The sequence below is a fragment of the Solanum dulcamara genome, chromosome 2, assembly GCF_947179165.1.
Source record: "Solanum dulcamara chromosome 2, daSolDulc1.2, whole genome shotgun sequence".
In the NCBI taxonomy this organism is placed as follows: Eukaryota; Viridiplantae; Streptophyta; class Magnoliopsida; order Solanales; family Solanaceae; genus Solanum; species Solanum dulcamara.
In genome coordinates, this window is record NC_077238.1 from 9,232,291 (window position 1) to 9,246,626 (window position 14,336).

A 14,336-nucleotide genomic window follows, 5' to 3' on the forward strand; every position below is an offset into this window, starting at 1 on the left:
TTAGCTTTCCTAGATTTAAATAATAAATATGCAAATACTACACTTTTTAGTTTCCTATATTTAAAATTTTAAAATTCTTAATTCAAATATTTTTTTCTTTCTTATGGCACATACTGCAAAATACTCTCTAAAATAATAAATATTTATTTATCGATAAATAAATATTTTATGCATTTATTGATAAACTCATAATCTCGATAAATGAATATTTTTTTTCGGTCCCAAGCATATGCATTTATAAAGGTTTTAATGTATATATATTAATTGGTAGAATTTTTAGCCTGTATATAACTAATAATACATGAATTAGTTATACACCATATTCAATATTATATGACTTATAATTAATATGTCACGACCCAACTGCGTGGGCTGTGACGGATGCCTGAACTGGGCACTCGCGTATACCCTTGCTAACCATAAGTAAACATGTCTCCTATTTGAGTCATAGTGTGCCAATAGACAAGATAATATATAAACCGACGAGGCTATCGCTGCATATCGGCACAACTGTACATACATACATATACATAACCCACATACATATATACAACCCACATACATGTCCACCGACCTCTAAGAGTAAGAACAGTAACATAAGGCGGGATAGGGCCCCCGTCGTACCCGTAAACAGATAAACATATACATCGAGGGTTAGTACCCAAAATCTAGGCTCCGGCACAAGAGAGCGCTTTTGGATTGCTGAGTGGGACTCCTACGTTGGCGTATTTCTAAAGTGTGTATCTGTACCTGCGAGCATAAAACGCAGCCCCTGAAGAAAGAGGGTCAGTACGATATATGTAGTGAGTATTTAAAGCATAAAATACTGCAAAGAGAGTACAGTTGATAGAGGGATGCAGGGAACAATATAACAACTCATAAAACACTATACGTGCGTCTTATAAAATGAAGTCATGCATCTCAGAGTCGTATTTCGTACCCGGCTCATTGTGGGACTCGATAAATAATCATACTATCATAATAATCATACCATCATATATCGTACCCGACCCTTTATGGGATTCGGTGAATAATCATCATATATCGTACCCGGCCCTTTATGGAATTCGGTGAATAATTATCATATACCATACCCGACCCTTTATGGAACTCGGTAAATAATCATATCATATATATATTTACCCGGCCCTCTAGTGAGGGACTCGGTGAGTCATTCATGTCATTGCATTATCATTTCCTCACATAGCGTACCTCGCCCTTTAGTGAGGGACTCGGTGGATAATGCAATGAATTGTGCACGATTACGTACCCGACATGGGACTTGGTGGTAAAAGGGTTACAGTATGCTCGAGTAGAGTAGTGAGTAACCATGTGCAATATAAAACATTGTCAAAGACTCAGTGAAGTAACCAAGACGAATTGTCGTTTGGAAATCAGGACGATAGTCATATCAATCATCCCTCTAATATCACTATTGATCATATCAAAAGAGCCTTAGAAATCATAGGCATGAATCAAGACGATACAAAATAACTTATCAAAGTCAAGAACATTAACTACCGGAGAATCTCTAAGAACCGGAATCATGAATCACCCTCTAGACTTATGAATGGAATAACCCCCAAAGCTCATATTAATCTTTACTTAACTCTAAGACATGCCAAAAGAAAGAAGGGACTTCTTTACATACTCTCTACTTTTCCTCATGTAGTTGTCGTCTTATACATATGTTCCGTGGAACGTATGGTCCGATCCTTAGATAGTAACATATATCATACTTGGACCATCAAGGGACTTGGTACCATAAACATTTCATCATAACATCATAACTTATGTCAAAGACATATCAAGAGAGAAGAAAGGTAGATTTACATACTTATGCCAAAAACATGCCAAAACAAAGAAAGTAACTTCACATACCTCTTTAGAGATTAATCGTAACCCAGCTTGCCTCGATATCTCCTTAACCTATTTAACATGAAAGTAATACTAAGATTAATAACCTTTCATTTTCCAATTTCCAACTCTACACCCACGTATTCATAGGAATCATTCCCTTATCCCTTTCCCCCGACTAGTTTATTACTAGTTCCGAAGTTACCAAAAATCGGGCAGCATCTCCCCTATAATTTGTCCTATCCGACTGCTAATCTTAACAGCCATATTACCAACAACAACCAGCAGCCATATATATAATCAAATCACCTCAACATTACTAAATACAACTCCAAATAACTAGCTCGAAACTACGATACCAAAATAGAGTTTTTAGCCTTCCTTTCGTAAAATCTTTTACCATATGAAGCGGAGGGTCGTGTGGCTGCAACCAGAAGCACCCACACCCCTTTTTGAGTACTTTTCAGCCCTGCAACATGCCATCCGACCAGCTACAACCGCAGCGCCACAATCACAACACACTATGTGACTTCGATTTAGCTACTACAACTTTAATTTAGTTGTTTCTAACGTCAAACATTCTTATGAAAATTTTCTACTTCCAACCTTATTTAATAAATTTAATATACCTCATAACATCATCGTAAACTCCAGTTCAAAAGAGAGACTCTTACCTTGTCTGAAACTCGTCAAACTAGTCGAAACTTGCCTCGGAAGTTTCTTTAGCGCGCCTAAATCTTCGTGGCTGTTTGATAATGTTTTGGGATGATCCAAATCATAAATTTATATTACTAACACCTTCATACCTTCGTGGTATACCGTAGATAATTAATTTACGAAACGAAATTGGAGAACTTACCTATTTTTCTCCCCAAATCCGAAGCTCTCTTCTTCTTCCTAGCTAGAATTTTCTTTTCTCCTCTTCTCTAGAACTTTCTTGACTTTTCTTAGATGAAAAAGAACTAAAGGATAAAGATAAGACTTTAAGTCATAAATCATATCTATATATATCACTTTAGGGAGTGACACGTGTCATCCCCTAAGTGGTGACATGTGTCAAGCTCTTAGTGGGCCCATACATCACTTCCTCCACTTAGGGGCTGCCACGTGGCATGTGGGGGCCCACCCCTTGCTGCAGTTGCTGCCACATGGCACCCCCTCATGCTGCCATGTGGCACTCTCTCATGGGCTGCCACGTGGCGCTTTCTTTTTCTCCTTGTGGGTTCGTAATCTCATCTTGCCTTACGAACCTATGTGATCCTTACTACGTAACCTTGGTATGTGCTCAAGTAGCTTAGGTATGTAAGATTTTCAAATTGGTAACTTAAGTGAGTAAGTCGAGTCCTACGACTCATTATTCGGTCTCCAACTTCTTCCGGATTCTTATAACTCTATTTCCAATCTTCTCTATTGTGGGGTATCACATTCTCTTTCCTTAGAGTTGTTTGATAGCGTTATAGATTACCCGACTCACATGGTAACTCTTAAGAAGCTTAAGAGTTCTAAAGAAGCTTTTAGAAGCTTTAAGAAACTTTAGGAAACCTTAAGAAACTTAAGAAGCTTAAGAACGCGTTCCAAGGTACAAAAGTATGGGGTGTAACATAATACTTAGCAAATTATGGTGTTAACAATATAAGAGCTATTAATACATTAATAAACATGGTTACAGACATAATTGTTCTTAATACACCAAATCAAACAGTGAATATCAGATAATCTCAACATATCTAATTCCAACATAACTAATTCAATATTCCTAATTATAACATTACTAATACACCTTATTCAATACTATTCTTATACCTTCTACCATATAAATAATAAACTCTAAGGTACATCTTTGTACTTTTAAAAAATATTTTTCATATATATATATATTGGAGAAAGAATAAAACATGAAACATATATATATATATATATGTTGGAGAAAGAATAAAACATATATATATATATAAATTGGAGAAAGAATAAAACATGAAACGGAAGTTTGAGAATTGAGATTCTATGAAAGATCATATATGAGTACAAAAAACAATTATGCGTATTTATATATCTAGAAAGCCATTTTGGTTAAATTGTTGAGAGTATTTATATATCTAGAAAGCCACTTTGGTTAAATTGTTGATTAGCTCAACAAATATCACATGAGGGGTTTAACTATAGTTAGAATTAAGCTCCTCTTTCAAAAATAGATAATTTTGTATCCAACTGTACAAAGGCGGGAAAAATCAATTGTTTTTTTTTTCTGGAAAGTATTTTCGCTTTTGTGAGAAATGGCGGAATTTGATACACCGTATCGCTATTTTGAAATGAAAAAAAGGTGTATGGATGAATGAATAAAATGTGACCAATTAACCAACCAAGAAAACCACTTGTTATTTTTCTTTTTGGGATCACAAATGTGGCATTGATTCCCCGTTCCAATTGAACACTGTCCATTTTTGATTATTCTCAAAGGTCCCCATGCAAGAAGGCATTTTTCACATCTAACTGATACAATGGCCATGATCTCTGTGTAGCCAAGAAAAGTAAGATTCACATCTAACCGATCTATTACTCTTAGCGACCACCCGCCAGGAGCGTCTTCTAAACTAACCTACTTCCCCAATCAACCCTATTATTTTAATTTTACACAACCTTTCGGATCGTGACTTGAAAAAAGAAATGTCTAGTGAACACATTCGTAATGAGTATGGGTCTAGTAGGTGTACTCTCTATGAGGAGTGAAAGCCACTTGATTGTAAGGAGAGGAGCTCCGCCCCTACTTCAATTAAAGTGATTTGAGCCGCACCCTCTTTCTTTTTCTTTAAATAGAGAAAGTGGTAGGTTTGTCTTGTGTCTCCGAAACAAACGGTCCATTTATTGATGGGCGAACGACGGGGATTGAACCCGCGTAGAGAAAATGGAATTTCCACAATACATGCAAATCCCTCTGATATCATTTGAGAATACAAACTTTTGGGGCCTAGTCGCTGGCTTGATGGACGCTATCATTTCATCAGTCTATGGTACTAAAGACCTTACCGGTCGGGACTTCACTTAAAGAATAATAATTGGCAGAGTCAAGGCTCTTTTCTTTCTATCCAAATAGGGCCCTGCCCGGGAGCGCAGATGCATGCGTTTATGCAAGAGAAGAGAGGGGGCCTGCGATTACAAAGGTGCGAATATAGTATTTTTCGTTTGAATTTTTTTTTTAAAAAATAGCATATATATATATACACACATATATCAACATCGTGAATATAATTTATCATCATATTAATTTCTATCTAATTATTTTTATATTAATTTAAAATCGTTACATAATTACCAAATTTCTTTCATAACTCGTTATCTCATAGCCGTAAAGAACCTATCAAACAATACACAAAAGTTAGAATCAGTACTCTCTCCCTAAGAATTTCACAAAGTGGAGATTCAGAATTAATTAAAAGTTTACAAGTGTCCACCTAGAATTCTGTCCACGTGTAAATATCTTAATGTCTAATCAAGGATCATTTCATTTTGATTGTTTCATTAAGTAAAGACCATGTGTTTTGCAATTACTTTAAATAGATTAGGCATAATTATTTTATTGGAAACTTTTTGTATATAATGATAATAATATTGTTATTATTATTATTATTTTGCTACATATCTTTGAAGAATATTTCTGTTTTTTATGTGAAGCTTACTTTAGATAGATCTTAACTATAATAATATATCTAGTGAAATTTTATAAGTGTGATTTAGGAAGACTAGAATATACACAAAACCTATTATTACCTCGTGGAGGTATAGATGTTTCTAAAAGTCTCTCGATTTAAGTGCATCAAATTCAGATACAGCAAAAAAAATATAACAACTAATAAGAGAAGCAATACAAAACCTACGAGAACTGAATATGAACAAGAACAAAATAGTACAGTAGCTGAAACACAATAAAGAAACGATGATAAATATAAAAAATTAGAACTAAAATACGGCTAATACAACACCAACACCAACATACAAGTGTTTAAAAACAATTAAGATTGCTTTCATCTTTTAGTGGTATTTTTTTTTGTCAAATCTAATTGGCTTGAACTCAAAATCGCAAAGAAATACACTCTTTGTTCTGTACTAGAAAAAAACAAACTTTTTGTTAACACAATATATTCAGAATTAAATAGTTTAATAAAAAAATATATAGGAGCAGAAAATTCTTGGAAATACTGACACTGTAGATTCGATGAAATCTATACCCACTGCCCTTTTTGACAATATTGCTTCTATCACATTGGGCACATACTTTATTTTTTAAAATTATGTTTTACCTTAATTAATTTGGAGTTGTATGGAAAAAAATTATTTTTGGAGTGAAGTATTTTCTACGAAAAGCATCTTATACCTATAACTTAAATTAGAGACCTTTCTAATTAAAGATGACATTTATTCATAGAGTTTCAAATACTTTAGGAAAATTAGTTTGGACTTTGGATGAAGTTTAAATTGAAGTTTCAATATGCACTTGGTCATAATTTTTGAAAATTATTTCACTTTTTAAAAGAAAACATTCAATATGATATATACTCATAAATTTTAAAAACGATCAAAAACACTTATAGATTTGACATAAATTATTATTTTTATTATAAATTAAATAATACATTATCTAAAAGTCACTATACAAATTATAGTCATATCTGAACCATAACAAAGTATAACTAAAATAATAAGCTTCAGCGTTTCACGCATTAGAGTACAACATAACCAAATGAAAATAACAGTTAGCTCAATCTTTTTATAAATCGTTAAATCATTGAATTTAATTTTTTTTCAGTCATACGAAAAAATATCTTGTGAAAGTTGAGGTGAAGCAAGTAAGGCACCGCCAATGAAAAACTTTTATCGTCTAAGAGCCCGTTTGGATGGGCTTAAAAAAGTAACTTTTAGGTATGAAGTACTTTTAGAACTTTGAAGTGATGGAAGTTATTTTTATAAATAAGCAGTTGAGTGTTTGGATAAAAGTGCTTATGTTGAAAATAAGTGTTTGAATTTTAGGGTTAAAAGAATAAAAATGATAGTTTGGGAATTTAGTTAAAAAATAAGGGATATAAAAGTAATTTCTATGGTCAAACAAAATGGCTTTAAGCACTAGAAACAAAAAGTTAGAAATTCTAACTTTTCATTTTTGATTGACTTTAAAAACTTTACGGCTAAAAGTTAGCATTACACAAACACGTTCAAAAGCTAAAAGGGGGCTTTAAGTTGGTCAAAACCAACTTAAAGCCAATCCAAACGGGCTCTAAATCATATTTTTCCAAAGACAAACTGTAATTGGATAGTTACGAGTGCCTCAAAATAGATGAGTGCATTTAATGAGAGAAAATACTCTCTCTGTTCAATAATAGTTATTCATTATTGCTCTTTAAAAATATTAAATTTAATACTTTGAGAAATGTATTAGATATTGAATAGTCTCTAATAGCAAGGTTATAATGGACATAAATAGATAAATAATTCATTGATTTTTCAAACTGAATAAATATTATTGGAGATTTATTTTTAGTATATGAACAAATAATGATGGCCAGAGGGAGTAGTAGATAGAATTAGTTTGAACAAACTTTGTTATTTTTTCCTTCAAAAAAATACCTATAATATCTATGATCAAACAGATCTAAAAAAGTATTTACTATTCCACCAAATATGCTTTTCTTTTTCTTTTTCTTCCGGCACATAAGTTCTTTCCCATCTTGGAGCAAGTCAATAAAAAAAAGTGCCATGTCCCTCCCTTGATTGTTGTATTGCAATCAAATTTCAATCCACTAACCCCACAGAATAAATTAAAGATTACTCCCTTTATAAATAAAGGAAACTATTCTAGAGAAAAACACACAACTTCCTTCTATCTTTTTTTTGGTTCAATCATGACTCAAAAGCACATGGTGCAAGAAAAAAAAACTCTTTGTGAAAAATCCATGCAAATAGTGGTGAATGTCATCACACTATCATCTTTTTCTCTTGCATCCATCAATCTTGGAGGAACAAACAATAAACATCATAAAATTTCCCAATCCTCAACCAATAATGTTTCTAAAATCTCTTCATCTCAACTAGAAAAAGGGAATTACAAGAAGTCACAAGTTCCAAAATCCAAATCAACTTTTTACACATTTGTGAAAGAACATGATCAAGGAGATCAGAGTAAAAAATCTTCGTCATGTTTAGTTCATCAAAATAATATTGATCATGATCAAGATGGGATTTTTTCTGATTATATCACGAAATTTCACAAGAGAAATCAAGATGATTTAAGTAATTTGAGTGCTCAAATTACAAATCATAAGGCTTCAAATTATATCAAGAAGATTCATGAGAGAAATAATCATGAGTTCTTTGCAACTGCTGGATTGCCTCTCATTAGATTGCCTCCCCCTCCTAAATCCTTAGCCAATAAGCCAACAACATCAGCTTAATTATTATAAATTGATCAATGATCAATATGTTATTTATATTGTGAGTGCAATTTAACCTGATATAGCAGGTAAGTTATCATTTATAAAGATTACCAAACAATATTATTAAATAGTGGTATATGCAATTGATTTGATTGGATAAATATTTTCTAGACAATCAGTGCACATGAACTAAACTCAAAGTTATATATAGATAGATAGATTTGTATATTTTCGATCGAAATATATCTCCCGCTATACTTTCAATCCAAAATATATCTCTTTTATTATATTCTGACACAAATTTCTTTGTCCTTAATTTTGATAGATGGACTGTTGACCCGCCACCAATTTTGAAGGAAAAATTACTAGAAAGAATGTTTTTTAATAAATAATTACTGATTTTAGCGATGTTTTTTTATTTATTATCATATATAGCAATATTATGATATATCTGTCATGTATTAAAATTGAATTATGCATGCAATATAAATGTATTATAAGTGTTTTAAAATATATTATACTTGTTTGGTAAGAAATTGACACAATGTATTATAAGTGTATTAAAGTATGTGATAAATATATTATCCATGAATAAAACTTGTATTATATGAGTTTTATAAATTATTATCGCTAATATGTATTAAAATTGTATTATAAGTGTTCCGTAAAAAAAAATATTATTGTTATAAATGGTAAATATTTTCTTAATGTAGTATGTTTATGTAAATTTCCATACTCGATTCCTTTAGAAACCACTAGTTTAACCCATCCCCGACCCATTTTCTTCACTTCGAGTTCTTAGCATGCCCTAATTTATAGATATTTGACAAGTCTTAGCATGCGCTAATAGATTACCTCCCTCTTCAATGTACATATAGGCATCTTCCTAGCGTCCCAAATGTAACTTGACATATTTCAACATGGGTCCTCCATCGTGCTAGATTTATAACATTTCTCCGCCCTTCAAAAAGAGCCTTATCTTCAAGATTCGAGTTGTTACGACCCAAAAAGGGTCATAAGTGGCAACCCTACTTAATCTTCTAGATGAGCAAACCAACGAATGCAAACCCCAACTTATATTAAATATCCAACTTATATTAACTATTCAACTTATGAAATACAACAATAATGCGGAAGCTCAAACTTATGAAAGTAGGAAATAACAAAAGCCATTAAAGTCTATTATATAACATTCCCCAAAATCTTAAAGTCATCACATCAAGGGCATCTAATCTTAAAATACCAAGTCTGAAAGAATCCAACACGAGCTAAGAATAATAGCTCACCCTAGAACCTGAGGGCACTCCACAAAAGGAAAACGAAGAAAAATACAAGTAGGGAACGAAGAAATATACAAGTAGGGGACAGTACAGGGCAATAGATAATGAGTAGGTGTCGCCCGACTTAAAATAGAAACTAATATACATAAAGTAATATAAGAAATCAACTATAGCACTCAGCAGGTAGCAAGTACCACGCAGAGCATGACACCACCATCGGAGTTTTGCATTACCTTGACTGCTATATGGATAATCAAACTTAATAGCAGTGAGGTCAAACAGGTGAACATTACAATGTGAAGTTTGTCCATTTTGAAGAGTAAAAAGCACTAACCAATCAATATCATGAAGTTTCATAAAGGCTAGCCAATTATCAGGAAGCCCCAACCGATAGTCGGAACACCCACACACCAAAAGGCATCAGTGTAGACAATAAGCTTGACAATAGCAAGGAGTTCATCTCCATGTTTCTGGACAAAGTATGACATATGATGAAAAACAAGCATCTTACCTTGCTCCTTATCCTTTTCAGCAGTTTACATGTCCGATTAACGATATGAATCCATCAAGCTTTAGCTTAAGAAAGCCCGAAAGCATCTCTTCAGCTGCATCACTGAAATCAAGATGATCACCATATGAACAAACAAGCATACAATTCTACGAAAATCAGGGACCATACTATAGCAATCATGGATGAGTTGATCAATATTAGTTACAACTGAAACTAAACTTAGAGATGTACTTTTCGCTCTTTGACAATTTGGAGATGGAAAGCCTTCAACAAGAGCCATAAAGAAACAACAGATGCTAGAAGCAAGCTTGTTTCGATTTTTTTAAAACCAAAACATCATAAGTTTGTTGCTTCAAACTCCAGGATTGGACTCCCTATAACACTAACAACTTCAGAACAAGCTTCTAAATGGTTACTACAACAACTAAAACCTTCAGTTACTCTCTTATGCGCTCTTCTCATAATTGTGAAGTCATTTAGATTTCAAAGCAGAATTGGAGAGAGATAAATACCTACATCAACACAGTTATATATAGTCTTAGATGATTCTACCTCGTTAAGCTCTGTGAGCCTTGAACTTGAACTATAAGTGCATTTGTTAACGTCAAAACGAGCAGACAACACAACCAAGAAAAGTAGAATGCTGCAAAGAGAAATTCTTAAATGCGGAACAACTTCAATTCCTATCAAAGAATCAGAGGATGCTTCGACGAACTCCAAACTTGTAGCCTTTTGTGAGTCTTCTGTGCATTACATCCCAGGAAAATATCCTCTTATCTTTTTCACCATATCGAACGAGCTAACAAATGTCCTATAAATCAGGGAACTACCTAATCTAATTTGCTAGAATTAACAATCCTTTCTTTCTCTGTCACTACTCGAGTAATTGAGAGTGCATACGGAGAGATATAACTAGTCGAAAGCAATAACAGTAGCAAGGAATGAAAACATGAAGTTCTCTGCTATTTATTGGGACCTCTTAATGACAACAATTGATACAGTTATCAACCTAGCTATGGAGAAACAACGTCTCAGCGACATTTCAACGAACACATGTTCTACAAGGATCGAAATGTCCATCTTTTATAGTCAAGCTCCACAACAAAAACAGTTTCACCCTTTAACTAGACATCTCGAGTTAGAACCCTGGTATGGAGAAAATCTTGTTGGGTTTGTCACCTCCGAATAGATCCCGAACATTTAAAAAAAAATAAAAAATCAGTTACGAACTTTTTCACTAATTCGTTGCTAATTTGCTCATCAGAAATTATCAGTTGGCGGTGGTATCGGTTGGTTTCATTCGATTTTAAAGTTTATCCATTCGCTTTATTAGATATCGATTCATACACATGCTAAATCGTTATAAAATCATTAAGAAATCAGTTATTGATTTATTGGTTATTGATTATTATTGGTTAAGTTATGGGTTTATCTATTAAAATTTCACACAAAAATAATTTATTGAAAATCACATAGAAACAACAAGATGACAAATCAAATAAACTATGCATATGAACTAACCGATTGCATCTTGGTCGGTCTTTATATACCGAATGTTATAAATATAATTTATGAATTTACTATCGGATTATCGGTTAACTCTGTTAGTAAAAAACCTTAAAACATTAAGAATCTGTGTAATAAAAATCAAAACCGTTATTTAAACCTCTAAACTAATGATTCATTATCGATTAATCAATAAATTTTTTTTGATTCGGGTTATTGATTTTGATTACGTTATGAACAATCCTAGGGATATTGGCAGCGGATAGTTCATTGGGTAACACTTTGGAGTAGTCGCATGGTTGAGACCTGGTGTGCGATAACTGTATCTTTCACATTTTGCTTCTAAATCGGTCGTGAAGTATCATACAACTTAATGCTCTTTTCTATTTTAAAACTCACAATCACTAACAAATCAGATTCAAGATTAATATAAGAATAAACATTTTCCATGTGGATCGTTATGCTTTTCGTCGATCAAAATTTACTTGATAAGAAATTTCACTATCTTAGGAGCATTATAGTTATGACTGCCTTCATCGAAGCTTTGGTCCTTGGCTCGCGTGTTTTAATCAAAATAATGCAAATTTAAAATAAATGAACAAAATAATACAAATTCTTAAAAAGTAACCAAAATAGTATAAATCAGTAACGTTTTACCTATTATTTTATTCTTGAAAAATTAACAGAGAAAAAATAGAGAAACTGAATAAATAATTTGTAGAGACAAGACCCCCAGCTAGCCATCAAACAAGTCAGAAATAAGAATAGAAATGACAAAACTATGTCCCCGAATGAGGAGTACTCACCAATTGTTGAACTACGAACTGCTACTCTCTAATCATGAGGCAAAGAACGACCACTTGTATCTACATCACATGAAAAATTAGCGCATAAGAGGTATGTGATCAATATGGAAAAGATATTGAGTAGGTAGGAATGAAATTAAATAGCTGAATTCGCGTCTATATCATAAGTTGTGAGAGGGATCACAATGAATCTTTCTATTAATTATTTGTAAATATCAAATGAGGAAGAATGCAGTGAAAGACCATAAATAAATATTTTTCAAAAAGAATGTATATCTGAGATCATATTTTTCAAAATTACATCTGAAATGATTCATATCTGAAAACCATGCTATCCGAAATTATACTATTTGAAATCTTATAATGATTATATCAAGTAACATATAAATTATGATACACCAATGAATGCTCCAGTTGGGAGGATACCTTATATCTTGGCAGGGTATACAGCCTATCTATCTATGTGGATTCACTAATCTGAGCCTCTCAGGATCAAATGGTCAACCTCAAAGCAGTGAAACATAATCCTACGATAGCACGTAGTTTTGGAACTTGGGCTATCTAGAATCCTCGTTCGTTCGGTACTAAATACTACTCCCAAAACACACTATTTATATAGCTCATAACATATCTATTAAACTTATTTATAAGCTTATCATGTGTGTTGCTCGAATGTTTTTTCCTAAAACTATATTTTGCTGTGAGATTATGTTCAAATTTATGAGACGAAGCTTAAATATTTCTTTCCAAAATCATATGTTAAAATCTCTTTATAAAATACATCTTTCAAATCATGAGAAAGTTTTTTAGATCATGCATAACTTGTAGATTCTCAAACCAACTTTCACAATAACATAAAGACTCTAAAATCATCCTTTGAAATATAAGCTTCAAGAATTATAAATAAAATCATGTCTAGAACTAATTAGGATGTCGTGGAAAAACTTTTCTAAGCATAAAAAGGAAATATAATAGTCAAAAGTCATAATCATGAGTAAGTAATTCAAGAAATCATGCAATTGGATCATAAAAATGCATGGTTGAATTAGAAAGTAGGTTAATAAATCCTAACTATGAAATTAGATTCATAAAAATTGAGGAGTTTTGGACATGAGGATGGATTGAAGTCCTTCATACCTTAGGGACAAAACTTAAGAAAGAACCTTGAAGGAGGAACCCTAGCTTGGTGTTTCTTGAGAATTATTGAGCGTTGAAGTTTAGGAGAGAATGAGAGGGTTTTATATTGATGAAAAACTGATTTTTCCAACCCTCCTACACATTTTAAGGCCATTTAGATAACTCTCCAAAAACTTTAGAATAAATATACCCTTATTTAAAGCAAAAATCGACAAAATTTTTGGTTATGTCGTCGTCTGAGTGACAGATTGTCACTTAGGCTGGCAAAACTGGCCAAAATGATTTTCCTGGTCAAGTGTGACGCCCATTTGTGATGGGCCATCACTCTTTTGACGGACCGTCACTCTGGCCCTCACACACTACCAGATCAAAGCTTTCCTGATAAATCAATCATAATATTTTACTTTGGACTCGGATTGATGGAGTTGGAAATAAGACAAACAGACTTTAATTTGATAGGTTGTAGACCACCTAGCTCTTCTTATTTTGAGAGATATGGTCGTTTGAAATTGACCTTTGTATAATCTCATGCTAAAAACTTAGCAGGTATGAAAGTTATTGTTGGAAAATATAGGGAAAAATAATTATTGGGAAACAATAAAAACTTCACAATAATAATATAACTTATTATTTAGCAAAATAGAATTACTGAAAATTAAATAGATCTTTCTATTTATTTTATTTTAATATCAAAATAATAATATGAATATTTAGATAAATACTACTACAATAATATTATAAGTAATATATATATATATATATAAATAATACTTGAGTCGTGCCAGGCACTATCCTAAAAAACTATTTCAGCAGTGTG

General features: G+C 32.6%; 2 long non-coding RNA genes across 4 annotated transcripts; both read right to left on the bottom strand.

Moving 5' to 3' along the window:
* Positions 1 to 304: 304 nt before the first annotated feature.
* LOC129880257 (uncharacterized) lies at positions 305 to 14,093 on the bottom strand. Of its 3 annotated transcripts, none has more exons than XR_008765353.1 (4): positions 13,520 to 14,093; positions 12,383 to 12,442; positions 10,071 to 10,172; positions 305 to 772 (listed from the first exon to the last, which is right to left on the bottom strand). It is a non-coding gene; the product is annotated as an uncharacterized LOC129880257 (long non-coding RNA). The 3 variants fall into 3 exon arrangements; XR_008765354.1 differs by having other exon boundaries at positions 306 to 750; XR_008765352.1 differs by lacking the exon at positions 305 to 772 and having other exon boundaries at positions 8,898 to 10,172.
* Positions 1,879 to 2,795, bottom strand: LOC129880258 (uncharacterized). Its single transcript, XR_008765355.1, has 3 exons — positions 2,717 to 2,795; positions 2,532 to 2,602; positions 1,879 to 1,929 (listed from the first exon to the last, which is right to left on the bottom strand). It is a non-coding gene; the product is annotated as an uncharacterized LOC129880258 (long non-coding RNA).
* Positions 14,094 to 14,336: the final 243 nt, after the last annotated feature.